Raw genomic sequence first — 16,393 nt, forward strand, 5'->3', positions numbered from 1 at the left:
GATGTCTTTATAGTTTAGCTTTTTACTCAGAGATTTTGTGTTTTACCTATAGCAGAATATGTTTGGTAATCAATGCTATTAATAATGAACAAATTGCTAGACCATGTCTTTTTGATGCTTCCATACTGGGGAAAGAAAACTAATGTAGAACTCAGGAGAATAGAACATGTACAAATGATAAATGAATGACACTGGTGTTCTATATAATAGTAATCAGTTGGAGCACTCTCCTATATAACTTTTGTGGTTCTAATATAGTTAGGAAAAACATGCTGGAAATTTTTTAAGTAGACCTTAAATGATAACCAAGGTTCTGTTTATTTTTACTTCTATTGATTTATTTTTAAAAATTTTATTCGATTTATTTAAACTGAAAACAACAAAAAACAAAAACAAAACAAAACAAGAAACAGTTCACCAGTGAAACCATCTGGTTCTGGATTTTGTTGGGAGGGTTTTTTTTTTTTTTTTCGATACGCGGGCCTCTCACTGTTGTGGCCTCTCCCGTTGCGGAGCACAGGCTCCGGACGCGCAGGCTCAGCAGCCATGGCTCACGGGCCCAGCCGCTCCGCGGCACGTGGGATCTTCCCAGTCCGGGGCATGAACCCATGTCCCCTGCATCAGCAGGCGGACTCTCAACCACTGCGCCACCAGGGAAGCCCTGTTGGGAGGTTTTTAATGACTGACTCAATCTCTTTACTTGTTATTGGTCTGTTGTTATTTTCGATTTCTTCATAATTCAGTCTTGGTAGTTTGTATGTTTCTAGGAATTTATTAATTTCTTCTAAGTTATCCAATTTGTTGGACAAGAACTCAGCCTGTGCTCTTCGATCAGGTGGGGAAGCAAACTGTGTTCCGAAGTTGACGGCTGGGATTTTAGATCAGGTAGGTCACTAACTGTGCTTGGCTGTTCAACAAAGTCTGTAGTGGGGCTTTTTGGTTGGGAGGATCTGTATCTCAGAGTTCCATGAGGCTAGGACTGTGCTCCAGGGTAGGGCAGGGTTGATGTCCTACTCCCTAGCTGGGTGGGACTGCAGGCTGAGTTCTGAGGCTGTCCAAGGTCACTGTTCAGGCTCCCTGGTTATGTCGGGCTAGAGGCTATACTCAGTAACTGGGCAGGATTGTTGGCTTGGCTTTCTGCCTAAGATTGTCTATAGCATGGGATCAGCAGCTGCCTGGCTTCTCTGGCCTGGAGGGTCTAGAAGCTATAATCCATAGTTGGGCAGGGCATCAATTTTTTTCTTTCCCCTGCCAGGGTGGGATCATAGAACAGGCTCCATGGCCAGCATAGCTTGTACTCAACAGAGCTCCTTAGCCAGATACGGCTTACGGATTTAGTTCTGCAGATGGGCAGAGCCCATGGCTGAGATCTCTGCTCACTTGCAGCTGCAAGGAGAAATATGGTTAGCCAAGATATGAGTGTTGGTTGCTGTAAGCTCCCCCGCTCAACGTCTCTGTTTCTACCTGATCTCCAGTGGTCAAGTCCTGCAGATTCCCCTAGTGAACTGTGTGGGACAAGACACAGGTGGACCTCCCAGGAAGGGCCTTCTGAGGGAGCTAGATACCCACCTTGTGCTTTCCTATTCACACTGGAGAAATCATAGGTCCAAAGGGGCACTCTTGGTGCAGTGCTGCCCCTGCCCTGGGCGAGGGGCAATGCAGTCAGAATGTAGCTGCTCCTCTTACCTTTCTGATGTTGATTCTTCTCAGTCTCTGTGGTCCAGAGGGGTGTTAAGCCTCAGCTCTCGAATTTGGGATTTTCACAGTGGTGTCTTCTCCATAAATGGTTGCTAGTTTGTCTTCTTACGAGGGAGACTGAAGTCAGGAATGACCTATGTCATCATTTTGATGACATCACCCAAGCAAGAGCATCTTAATATGCATATTATTGTAGTATCCATTTTATATCATGTTTGTTTGTCCCGTATTTTTTCCTATTGGCCACTGCCCTTGCCTATGTGATTATGGTAGGGATGACAATTGTATGGACCTTGCTACCAATCAAATGTCTTTCAATCAGCCAATTAGGTATCAACCTAGGCACAGTGATTTGTTCATATGTGTTACGGAGGACTAAATTGTATTCTCCCAAAATTCATCTATTGAAGGCTTAACTCCCAATGTGACTGTATTTGGAATAGGGCCTTTAAGAAGGTAATTCAAGTTAAATGAGGTCATAAGGGTAGGGCCCTAATCTGATAGCACTGGTGTCTTTATAAGAAGAGGAGGAGACAGCAGAGCTCTCTAGCTCTCTCTCTGCTCACACAAAGGGCCAAACCAATATAAGCACACAGTGAGAAGGTCCATATGTAAACCAGGAAGAAAGGGCTCATCAAAAACTAACACTACTGATGCCTTGATTTTCGGGTTCAAGCTTCCAGAGCTGTAAGAAAAATAAATTCTATTGCTTAAGCCACCTCTAGGTATTCTGTTATCACAGCCAAACAGACAGATACACACGGGCATGTCTATTGCACTCCAGGTAGACTGTATTAGAGTGCATGGACATTGAGGGAGACACAGCAGTTCTCTTTTTTCTGGGATCACTAGCTCTAAGGACAAAATCTTGGAGCTTCTAGAAGCCTCTATACCTGATACAGTGTTATAAAAAGCCTGCTAATACATACATCAAAACTGAGTGATGGCAACACAGAGACTGGGGAGGAGAGAGAGAGTAGAGACAGAGAGACAGGGACAGAGACAAAGAGTTGATTCACTGTTTGAAATTCTGGATCCAATAATGTCAGAAGCCAGTGATACCACAGATTTCTTAGTGATGTGAAATAATAAATCCCCTTTCCTTTTTCCTTTCCTTTCCTTTCCTTTCCATCCTTCTTTTCTTGTTTTGTTTTATTTCATTAAGCTGATTTTAGTTGAATTCCTGTCTCTTACAATCAAAAGAGTGACTTGTATATAGCGATTCTGTTTCAGCCTGGTCTCCCTCATATACTCTCAATAAGAACAGGGAGTGAGGGCAGAAAATGAGTTGAATTAGCTCACAAGTACAAAAGCAGTAGATATTTAGGAAAGATGGGGTGAGTGGGTTTCTCAACACATACTTACATAATGTTTGGAATTACTGAAGTAAATTAGGATATTGGTGAGAAATAAAAGCAAGAATTCTACTAGAATCAGACTTTGTGTCTATAAAATAAAATTGTTTGTAGTTCTCCAAATCTGGAAAATGCACATCAGAATTTAAACCAGAAGCCCACTTCTTTGGTCACTGTTAACATTAAAGAGCAAAAGCTCCTTTGTCAGCATTTTTATACAAGTAATAACCCTCCAACCATTATATTCACCCTTTATTAAGGCTACTAAATAACTGCTTCATGTGCATATTTATACAATGTCCACCTCATTATGTATATTTAATGCATCCTTATTAATAGCTTTGGTATTAACAAAGAGGAAAAAAATCATGATTTACAAATGGTAAAACAGACTTACAAAGACCTGTAGTAATTTCCTTTTAATTCTCTAAGCCACAGCACACATTTTTGAAGCAATCAATATGGTTTTTAAACCTCTACAATAAACAAGCAATCATAAAATTCACAGGCAAATTGCTACTACTAGCTAACATTTAATGTGTGCTCACTACATGCCCCTCATGGTTTAAGAGCTTTAGATATTTTAACTCATTCAATTCTCACAACACCCCTGATTCAGTATTATCTTTATTTACAGATAAAGAGACTGAATTACAGGATTCCAGGATCCTGCACAATATCACACAATTGACTAGAATTTGATTCACAGCAGCCTGAAAATAAATCATTTTATCCATTATGCAAAAAGGCCTCCAAAAGATCATGTAATGTATTCCCTTTATTTCACAGTTGAAGAAATGAAGGCCAGGTGGGAATAAATGACTAACCAAGTTTTTGTGTCCAGGTAATGATGGAACCATGACAGAAACTCCCAGTCATCAGAATCCCAATTCTGAACTCTTCCTACTATGTCTATGATAAGGTTTCCCAAACCAAAATATGTGGTGATGTGAATCATCTAAGGATCTAAAATTTCTTATAATTTTAAAGTGGCTTTGTAATATTCATCTTGGTGAGACTGAACTACATTTTTCAAAATTCCTTTCTTGTATGTTTCTGGTTAGGGTGGGCTACAAGGAGATTCTTCTATGAGACTTTGAGAAGAGAAGTAAGAAAGCAAGTGTTTTGTAGTTCACATACGTTGCCGCTGATCGGTTTGCTAACCTCATTACTGTGAATCTATAACTGGGTCTGCAATTGCACTACACTTCCTTGGATCCTCCTTCAGCTTCTCTGACTCCTAGTCCAGGTGTGTGTGTTTAGTTATGCCAAAAAAACTCTGGTTTCTGTCGAGTTCCCATGCCAAAAATTTCAGAAGCATTAAGAACTGTCACAGTTTTCTATCTTGTTCTCATGAGGTTCTAGCTTATCCTTAATCTTTTTACTTTATCTTCCATTCCCAATTGTCTTCCCAGCCACTCCTGTCATTACACAATAGGTTCATGAATAGAGTGGCCATTGCAATATGGATGGAAGTTTTTCACAGGGTCAGCAACCTGGGTTTCCACACTAACTCAGGACAATCATGCTGTAGCCACCTCTGGATGCCCCTTTTGCCAAAAGTAGAAACCAACACTGTACCCCCATTATGGCACCATTTCCTGAAAAATCAGTCAGCTGCCTGGTGCCAGGTTGATTATATTGGACCTCTTCCAACATGGTAGGCACAGTACTTTGTTCTTATTGGAACAGACAATATCCTGGATATAGATTCGCCCTCTCTGCTTGCAGTGCATCTCCCAAAGTATTGTCCATAGATTTACTGGATATCTTATCCATACTAGTCATATCATGTTCTCTATATGCTGAAGGGCTTGCAGGGCTGCTGAACAATCCTCCAGCATAAAGTATATACATGCTCTGGTATATGATGCTGTTTGTCTGCTAACCAGGAATCAAAGGATACAAATAAGAGTAGCTCCTCACAATATTACTCCTAGTATTCCACGACCAAAATGTTTACTTTCTGTCCATATAACTTTAGGTTCTGCTGGTCTAGAGCTCTTAGTTCTAAAGGAAGAATGCGTCCACATAAACAAAGTTCCCCAAACCAAATATATATGGAAATTTCAATCTCAAGGGAATTAAAAATTCTCACAATTTTAAAGTAGCTTGATTACTTATTTATTGGCTAGTTTGAACTACATTCTCCAGAAATCCCTTTCGTCTATGTTTCTGGTTAGAGTGGACCACAAGGAAATTCTTCTATGAGATTTAGAGAAAGGAAGTGAAACATCAACCTTTTTGTATCTCACAAATGTTGCTGAACTGCAGACTAACTTCAGGAAACACAAAATGATTCCATTAAACTATAAATGGAGCCTGCTACCTGGCCACTTTGGGATTACTGAAGGAATCTAAATCAACAGCCGAAGAAGACAGTTACTGGACTAACTGAGATTACTGATCTTGACCATCAAGGAGAAGCTGTGTTGCTACTGCACAATGAGGTAAGAGGAACACGTCTGTAATGCAGAAGATCCTCCAGGTGTTCCTTAGTACTCCTATGTTCTGTGATTAAAGTTGATGGAAAACTAAAACGACTCAAGTCAGGCAGGCCTGCTAAGGACCCAGAACCTTCAGGAAGAAAGACTGTGTCATGGGTAAGAAACTAATACCAGCTGAGATGCTAACCGAGGAAAAGGGGGTAGGAAATGAGTACAAGAAATAGCTATAAATACCAGCTATGACCATACGGCCAGTTGTAAAAAGAAGGACTGTGATAGTTAGGAATATTTATTCATTATTTTGATATGACCATGTTTGTTTATCAACCCCCAATTTTTCTTTTCTTCCTCTCACTCATCTCCTTATCAAATATAAGATACGTTAATAGTAGTTAAATTTATAAGTCAGTATTTAAAGTACAAGATATTCAACTTGAAGTGTGAATTAGGAGAAGAATGAAAATCATCCAAAGACAAAAGAAGGACTTCTATCCTCTTAGGAGGAAGAAGTGAGCTTATTTTCAGTTATATTTAAGATAGATATAGCATGTTGGATGGAAGTTTAACTTTGTCATTATCTTTACTTGGAGGCAAAGTATGATTTTAGATGTTTACAGGTGCCAAGTTGATAAGGAATGTATTATGGGCTCTACAACATGTTGACTTGACTATGCTGAACTACATTTCCCAGAATCCCTTTTCCTGTATACAGTCAGCCCTCTATACCCTCCGGTTCCACATCACATCCACAAATTCAACCAACCGCAAGCCAAAAATATTCATAAAGAAAAAAGTTTTACCAGAAAGTTCAAAAAAGCAAAGCTTGAATTTTCCATGTACTGGCGGCTATTTATCTAGCATTTACATTGTATTAAGTATTATAAGTAATCTAGAGATGATTTAAAGTATACAAGAGTGTTTGAGGGAACCTACTCACAATGCAAATACTACACTATTTTATATGCATCTGCAAATTTTGGTTGGATGCACTCTTGGGCCAAGTGCTTTAATTTAGCTCTGTGGTAAAGGACCCCACCTTCTGCAGGGCTTTCACATCACCAAGGTCAGAGGAAACAAGAAATGGTATACATTTCAGTTCCTCCTCCTAGGGCTCTAGCTTGTTGTCTAGGTTGTTTTTAATCTCCCCCACTCTGTATCCATCTTCCGTCCCAACTGTCTTCCCTGTGGACTTCTAGTTCCAGCATTAGAAGCAAAGATCACAGCTATGCAGAAACTGCTTTACCAACTCCCACAATTGCATATGGTCAAATCCTTGTAATAGATATATACATATACCTATATATATCTATCTGTTCCTATCTATCTATCTATCTATCTATCATCTATCAATCCATCCATCTATCTCCAGTGGTTCTGTTTCTCTGATTGAACTCTGAGTGATACAAATAGACTATAAATAAATTGTAATTAAAGTACCCTCATGAAATATTCCTACGAAACTGGTAATATTAAAGAAAACAAAAGTATGTATTACTTGGCCAACATGATTACATTTCACTACCTCTACAATGTCTCATTTTGTCAATACAGATCTACTTATTTGAAAAGCATGATTGAATTTATCAGTGACTTGAACTAACTTAAGCCAGTTTAGCAAAAATATCTAAACATATAATCATATGTAAATATATTTCTAATAATGCTGTCACTGTTTTAAAAGCACATATTTCATAGTAATATCTCCTTTCCTGTGCTTAACACAATTATGTGAAATTATTATTAGTAAGGTTATTTTACAGATTAAGGAAACTGAGGCTTACATCGTTTATTTTCTTCCAAATCACATAACAAGTAAATGACAGGACACTTCGAATACAAGATATTTAATTCCATGTCCTGCTCATTTATGTTCAAAAGGCTGCATTGCTGTTCAGAGTAAATTAATTGAATTCTACTATTATTAAATTTATAAATTAATGAGCTTTGTCGTTAGGTACAAATATAACATTGCATGGAGCCTCAAGTTTATGGGTCTTCAGAGTGTGTGCTTGGCAAATCTTAGTTGTTGATTTTATGATTATCATTATTAGTACTTTAATCTGAGAGTTCTTGGCATGATTGTCTCACAGTTTGCTTTATGCATCTTGTCATGTCTATTCAGTAATACTATAAACCTAGCACATGAGAGGGCAGCAAATTTGCAGCAGATCAGTTCTTTGGATTTAGACTGGCTGGGCAGAGCCACTTGCCAATCATGTGTTCTCAATAAAATTAAGTTTTAAAAGCACTGGTTCCCTCAACTGCAACCTAGGCATAATAGTAATAGCTACCTTAGAGTGCTGTTGTTTGAGTTTCATTCTTTAGTTGGAAACCACTAAAGTGTTTTAAGAATGAGAATTTCTACTTACCCTTTTAAAAGATTGTCTGACTTCTGAGGCAAAAGTGGAGATGAGAAAAGAAATTTGCAGTTTGTAGCACGTTCAGGGGCTGAGCGGTGGTGTCTCTGACTAGGATGGTGTATCAGTAGAGTTATGATTTTAGTGGTAGAATTCACAGAACCTGGTTGTAAATGAAAAGTATGAGAAAGAGGTTAAGGAAGATCCTCAGGTTTCTGGATTAAGCAATAGAGGAGATGAAGTTTCTGCAAACAGAAAAAAAAAGACTATACAGAAAAGGAACATATTTTGGCAGTGGTGATAGTGCTGGTAAGAGACTTAATCAAAAGCAAACTTTTTGACTTTCTTTCTATTGCTTCCTGGAGCATGAATTTCATTTATTTGCTTTGTTTTTATGAATATCTATACTTTTCAAGTCTGAGAGTCTAGCAGAATACCCCAATATTCTGGAATACCCTAGAATATTATGGGAGGGCCATTTTGATAAATGCTCAGATATTTTTAAAAAAAGAACTCTCCTAGAGAAATGGAAATAAAAATAAACAAATGGGACCTAATGAAACTGAAAAGCTTTTGCACAACAAAGGAAACCATAAACAATACGAAAATACAACCATCAGAATGGGAGAAAATATTTGCAAATGAAGCAACTGACAAAGGATTAATCTCCAAAACATACAAGCAGCTCATGCAGCTCAATATCAAAAAAACAAACAACCCAATCCAAAAATGGGCAGAAGATCTTAATAGACATTTCTTCAAAAAAGATACACAAATTGCCAACAAACACATGAAAGGATGCTCAACTTCATATATCGTTAGAGAAATGCAAATCAAAACTACAATGAGGTATCACCTCACACTGGTCAGAATGGCCATCATCAAAAAATCTACAAATAATAAATGCTGGAGAGGGTGTGGAGAAAAGGGAACCCTCTTGCACTGTTGGTGGGAATGTAAATTGATACAGCCACTATGGAGAACAGTATGGAGGTTCCTTAAAAAACTGAAAATAGGGGCTTCCCTGGTGGCGCAGAGGTTGAGAGTCCGCCTGCCGATGCAAGGGACACAGGTTTGTGCCCCGGTCCGGGAAGATTCCACATGCCGCGGAGTGGCTAGGCCCGTGAGCCATGGCCACTGAGCCTGCGCATCCGGAGCCTGTGCTCCGCAACGGGAGAGGGCACAACAATGAGAGGCCCGCGTAGAGCAAAAAAAAACTGAAAATAGAACTCCCATATGACCCAGCAATCCCACTACTGGACACATACCCTGAGAAGACCATAATTCAAAAAGAGTCATGTACCACAATGTTCATTGCAGCACTATTTACAATAGCCAGGACATGGAAGCAACCTAAGTGTCCATTGACAAATGAATGGATAAAGAAGATGTGGCACATATGTACAATGGAATATTACTCAGCCATAAAAAGAAATGAAATTGAGTTATTTGTAGTGAGGTGGATGGACCTAGAGTCTGTCATACAGAGTGAAGTAAGTCAGAAAGAGAAAAACAAATACCGTATGCTAATACATATATATGGAAGCTAAAAAAAAAAAAAAAAAGGTTCTGATGAACCTAGGGGAAGGACAGGAATAAAGACATAGATGTAGAGAATGGACTTGAGGACACGGGGAGGGGGAAGGGTAAGCTGGGACGAAGTAAGAGAGTAACATTGACATATATACACTACCAAATGTAAAATAGATAGCTAGTGGGAAGCAGCCACATAGCACAGGGAGATCAGCTCGGTGCTTTGTGACCACCTAGAGAGGTGGGATAGGGAGGGTGGAAGGGAGACGCAAAGAGGGAGGGGATATGGGGATATATGTATACATATAACTGCTTTACTTTGTTATACAGCAGAAACTAACACAACACTGTAAAGCAATTATACTCCAATAAAGATGTTAAAAAAGAAAAGAACTATTTTTATTGGATAAGTATCTTTAAATGATTTTATAGACATTGCTCTCTAATGTATTATTAATATCTTTAGCGATCTAAATAGCATGTTTCTGCAACAACCCATTGTTCTATTGTTTTAATATAAACCCTATGAAAGACAGCTATGACACTTTTCTCTATGAAGGAATGATTCATATCCTTTGCTTTAAATTTCACTATTCTTCAGCCTTCAGTTAGACTGCTGCCCAAATACCATTAAGGGTAACTTTTTCTTCTCTTCCTGGGTAATTTCTCACCATTCCTACAAAATTTGCTGGATGTCCTAAAACATGCAAGTGCTTGGATTACTCCTGTACTTGTAAACAAAATGACTCTCTTCTGCTTACCAAAAAATGTCCAAGTTCCTTCATGTATTTCAGCAAATGAAATGAAAAGACTATATAAGAATTGGTGGAAATTCAGACTTAAAATGAAATCCATAGACACTTTATTTTACATATCTTCTGGGCCAAAAATTGGGAAGTATACATGACTTGAGAAGTAAAACATTAAGCAAGAGGTCATGAGGATTAAACATGAAATATCATACTGTCTTTAAAAACTCAGTTATAAATTTATTTAGCACTTAGCACATGCTTGATCATAGCATTTAGCTCTTAAATATCTATAAGTTTATGATTTTCTTGATGAGACTGTGATCACCTGGATGCCAAGGATTATGGTAGTTAATTTTCCATAGACTGTTCCTGGACAAAATAGATGCTCAAGAGGCATTTGTTGACAGACTGAAGTGTAGATTGAGACCTGACAGTATTGGAAGTTTTATACATTCAATGTATAGATGCTGTTGACATGTCAGTAGCATGAAACAGCTTGTAATTGTCAGGATGATGTTATTATTTGCCATTTGCTAAATGGAACACCAGCACGGCTTAGTGTCTCTTACACTGTTTTCTTCAGGGTGATGGAACCCTTGGAGCTTTTCAGCCAGCATGGGTAAATTTGTCATTGGGTATAACCCTTTCTAGGCCATTCAGATGTAGGTGTAGGTTAAAAAGAAAAATGACTGCAGTGTTGGTGAGAGGTATATACATTTGGCAACCCTCGTGCTGAACTCAAGGTACTAAAAGCAAAGGCTGGCGGCAATAGCCTTGAGTCCAGGCTCCTAGGGAACCCTTTGCCCCATTGCTCCTTGCTCCTGACCTAACATCCATCTTAAGAGGTGAAGCAAGAGTTCGTGTCCCTGGCTCTTTCAAACTTGGAATTATAGCCCAACTCTCAGTCAGGCTGTCAATTACTGACAATTTACAGGGCTAAGGGAATATGGCCTCTTAGAAGAGAGAAAGAAAAGAAAGAAAAAAAGCGGAGTGAATGTGAGTTTAGGAGATGCTATCAATATGCATATTTTGCTTTGCCATTAGTTAATTTTCTAAAGCTCTGCCTTATAAAAATCTGCTATCACACTGACAGCTGAAGGAGAAATATTAAAGGCCATTTGGTGTTCACAAACCAGTTTGCGGATAAACTGTAACTTCCCCCAAAATGAGACCTATAAACCAGTGGATCCCAAACTTTAGTGTATGTTAGAATCATTGGAGGGTGTGTTAAAGCACCCCCAAAGCTTCTGACTCAGGAAGTCTAGGCTGGCATTCGACAATTTGCATTTTAAACAAGTTCCCAGGTGAGGATGATGCTACTAATCAGACTACAGTTTAGGAACCACTGCTTTAAACATTGCTGTAAAATTTAGTTTTAAGATCATTTTGTTTATCAGTTAATATAAACACTGCACAGGTACTCTAACCTTAAAAAAAAGCAAAACCCAACGATGTGAAAGAGGTATTGAATTTAGTATACAGAAGGTGCATTACAGGAACCAAATCCATAAGGCAGAATTGCCTTTTTAGTGTCCACACATATTTGAGAAGAAAATGAAGAGGAATAAGATGATAGGCATACCTGACATTAAAGAAAAGCTTATTCGTGACTAATGCAATGGAGAATTTGTTTAAGAACAATTCACAGGCATGATAGTCTGACCCTTCAGTGAGCCGAGCTCATGAAGTCCTCAGCTGTTGGCTGAATACGTGCAAATAAAGTACAGTAGGTGATAGTAACGGGCAGATGTCATGTAAAATGGTGACATACCTCCTACCATTCTCGGAGGTAAAGGACAGAGTGTCTGACCTAGCCTTTCCTCAAGTTTCTTTTCGATTCTTTCCTATATATCTTTCTTCCTCTTGCAGAAGCTAAACCAGTTGTATAAGTACAGTTTATTTTCATAGGTAACCCGAATTTGAAAAATGATATGCTTAAGTGTTGGAAGAAGACACTACAGTTGACACCAGTAGTTCAAAACTGGGGAAATGTTGACCCCTAGAGGACAGTTGGCAATGTCTGAAAACATTTTTTATTGTCACAACCAGGGAGGTGCTACTGGCTTCTAGTGGGTAGAGGCCAAGGATGCTGCTAAATACTCTACACTGTACAAGACAAGCCCTATCCCCACTCCCGCCAACAAAGAATTATCCAGCCCAAAATGTCAATAGTGCCAAGGTTGAGAAACCCTGGTTTATACCCAGGAAATAAATGGACTGAAGAGAATCCATCTCTTCACATTCATTGCCTTGAATGTGAAAGAGATCTAATTAGACTACAGTATAGAATTAAAGAATCTCTGCAGATTATTTGGTCACATCCTGCTCCATCCACCCTTATGGTTTTAGAGACCTGGCATCTTGCAACCTTATGCATAAAATGAATATACTAGAATATTAAATCAAATTCCTAACTAACATAGAGTATAATTTAATAGGTACTCATTATAATCAAATATAAAAAGACTCCAGTTGACTTTTTTTTTTAATGAAGTTCTATTTTTTTTTTTAATTTATTTATTTTATTTTTGGCTGCTTTGGGTCTCCGCTGTTGCACCCGGGCTTTCTCTAGTTGTGGAGAGCGGGGGTTACTCTTCATTGCGGTGCGCACGTTTCTCATTGCGGTGGCTTCTCTTGTTGTGGAGCACAGGCTCTAGGCGTGTGGGCTTCAGTAGTTGTGGCACACAGGCTCAGTAGTTGTGTGGCTCGTGGGCTCTAGAGCACAGGCTCCGTAGCTGTGGCGCACGGGCTTAGCTGCTCCTCGGCATGTGGGATCTTCCTGGACCAGGGCTTGAACCTACGTCACCTGCACTAGCAGCCGGATTCTTAACCACTGTGCCACCAGGGAAGTCCCCCAATTGACTCTTATTATTATCTTCTTGGTGGTGATACTGATAGCCGTCCTCCTTATAGTGCCTCTAGGACTGACAGCCAAAGATCCACAAAAACAATCTTTCCAAATTTTACTCAAGCGACTCAAGTTGATTTTTCTTTTGTAATAAAGTTGACATATTTAAAAATTATAAACACAGATTGCTCAAATGAAAGCATTTTGAATAGACTTCTCAACTGAGGTTTTTTTTTTACATGCTTCAGTGATAGTGATTCTTTTTATCAGTCAAAGTAAATCAATATTTATGTCATCCAGGAAATCTGACTAATGCTAGGAATTACTGAATAGGCAATTACATTTCAAATGCAAAACTTAACAAAATAGTGGTATAATGTAGGAAGCAAATGAAGTAGCAATACAGTAAAACCAAGTGCATTTCAAAGAGCCCACTGATTTGAAGCTTTTCCAGTCTGTTTTGAAATCTTCTTTTGATATTCATAAATTCAAATTAAATAATAGAATTAATGAAAGAAATAAGAGATGTCTTAAAGGTATCATCTTTCAGCATAATATTCTTGGGTAGTTTATGACTACAGAGTGGCAGCTTTATCCACTTTAACAGTGAGCTTCAGGGAATAGGGCTGAAAAGTATGTTCATGAGGAAATACGTCAAGTTCGTTAAATGCTTAACATATCGTAAGTAAAGACCTATTTTTCTAATAAAAGCGTACATCTGTCTCCCCTAAATTCTAACATGCATTTTTAATCTAAAATATCTCCTTTCTTACTGTGGAATTGGAAAAATAATATGATTCAATAAAATCATTCTTTTTTGAATTTACTTACTTGGTGATTATACTTGTCAAATTAGTTTGACAAATTAGTCCTATAATATTCATCACAGGGCCTAGAGTCCATAAGTAACAGATAAACTCTGTGAGTCACATCACTCTATGTATGATTTTGCTTATTTGTAAATTTGATGATGTCAACATATAGTTCTATACATTGATTTTTCTAAAATCACATCACATTTTATTACCTGGAAGAAAACATGCAATAAATTACACTTTTTTATGCATCCATTTTATTGATAACAATCTTGGAACGTTTTCTTTCTTTCTTTGATAGGGGGTCTTCCAGGCATTTAAAGTGACCAACTCCATGATTTGCCTAAGACTTTCCCAGTTTTAGCACTCAAATTCCACGTAAGCGTTAAAGGAGAAACATATAGAAAGTTATATAACCTTCCACTCCATCTAGTCATAATGTCAAGAGTTGTAATTTGTAGAACAATAGAGAAAAGCATCATACGTATGTAAGTTTACAAAGCAAAAGCAATTCCAAATACTCTGATCCAAATAATCCTGAAGCTGAGTTCTACGAAATCTCTGGATACAATTCTCCTCAAACCTTAGGTTTTAAACATCAAGAAAGTGACACAGGGATTACAGTTGACTCAGAGTCATAGATTCTGAGCTTGCAGTCTCAGGTTATTTATTCTGTTCAACATCCTCTATATTTATTTATGTTTTCTCTGGCCTCCAAACCTTCAGTTTTCAGTAAGGAAATTGTCACAGCTAGGTTTATGTATTCTACCCAGAGAGTCCATATCCTACTGATTCTAGGTTTACTCTCTTCCTTAATCTTAACCTTTCTCTTACTCGACACACTTAAAATCACCATGAATTCACAGGAAGATACCTGCAATAAATGGCAGAATTGGTAATGGAACAGTTGAGCATTCATTACAAAGTCAGATGAGTTCTTTGTCATTTACGAAGACAGGAGAGACTGACATTAAAATACGGTTCATTAAAAGTGAATTTTAGCCTGGCCATTTACAGTGCCAAAACATCTGGAGACTATTCTAATTTATACTGGAATGCCTTCAAAAATATTTGAACTCCTAACTAAACACAAGGGAATTGGTAAGTAGAAGGCTGTGGGTATTGTACTGAAGTGAGATATCTATTTATTTTTCAGAAAACTGCCATATATCAGCCTAAGTACCCTTCAACACAAACTCAGTTACGCTTTTTAAAAGTGTTACTTTTTCCTTGCCCTTCAGTTTTTACCTTACCATTTTTCTGGAATACATGTTGACAAATGGTTCAGGGAAGTAAGTGGTTAAGTACGCTAAACTAATCCCCTCCAACCCCACATACAGATTGCTCATCCTTATCTAAATGAAAGACGGAGGATCAGAGCTAAGTAAGGGAACATGGTGCAAAGGTACAAATGAATCCAATGCAATAGATAGCCACAGCAAAACTGCCCCTACTTGTCCTTGCAAAGCTAACCTATCTCAGGAGCTACCACAAACAATATCCATGCTTTCCTCTCCAACATTTGAGTTGAGGCTGTTTATTTACATGATGCTTTATAACAGCTTTAGACTTCACTTTTTTTTTTTTATTCCTTATAATATCTTCTTAGATAATTAAGCGGCAACTCTTTAAAAAGTGAAAAGAATCTTAGCTTTAGGGAGTGTGTGAGTCAATGGTGAGGTAAATCCAATGCATAAGAAAAAAAAAAAAATCACTTAGGCAAGGACCCAAAGCTGTTTGACTTCCAATTCCTATTGACTAGTAACATACAGCATTTTATTCTCCTAACATCTCGTTTTACCAGGAAAAACAACAACAACAACAACAACCATATCTTGCTAATAGTTTCAGTACACAATTTCAAATTTTATCTTAATGGCAAAGACTTTCCTGGCCTTACCAGTCAGATAAATCAAGTGTTTCTCTGTTTTCTCTCACTGGACTATTCAAACCTCTATTGACTAATTTCTATCTGTCTTATTTTTCAAGGGCAAAGGCTTTGTGACTTTAGTTCCAAATACCAAGCCCAGTGCCTTACCCAGAGAGGTGCTGAATGAGTATATGAGATTACGCACAGTGTGTCACCATAGTTAGTCAAGGATGACTCTTGTTTCATATTTTATGTATAGTGTTCTTTACTTTACAGTTGAAAAGGAGTTTTAGTTGTGTACGTGTATTTCTTGTCCCAGTATTTTGTTTAGAAACATATTGGGAGTCATCATGAGCTACTATCAGGTTAAATGACTCACAGTTGATTTATTCATTCACTTAACAAACACCTATTGCTAAGCACGCATAAATAAAACCATCACCATATGCCTTACTTGCACTAGGCTTATAAACACAACAGTGATCAGAACAGAGATTTCAATCCAGATCTATCTGAAGCTTGGTCTCTTTAACTTCTATTCTTTTTTGTCTTCCAAAACTCTGGGCTGAATCCAGAATGTTAAACTATACAATGAGTCAAATTAGTTTGTTATACATCTTGTTAGTGACAGATGAAATTTATATTCATATTTTTCTTAGTTCTCCTTTTCTTCTGCTTCAAATTCTCCCTGCTATAACTCCTTTCCAATGCTAAGGGT

The sequence above is a fragment of the Leucopleurus acutus genome (assembly GCF_964270905.1).
Source record: "Leucopleurus acutus genome assembly, chromosome: 3".
Lineage (NCBI taxonomy): Eukaryota > Metazoa > Chordata > Mammalia > Artiodactyla > Delphinidae > Leucopleurus > Leucopleurus acutus.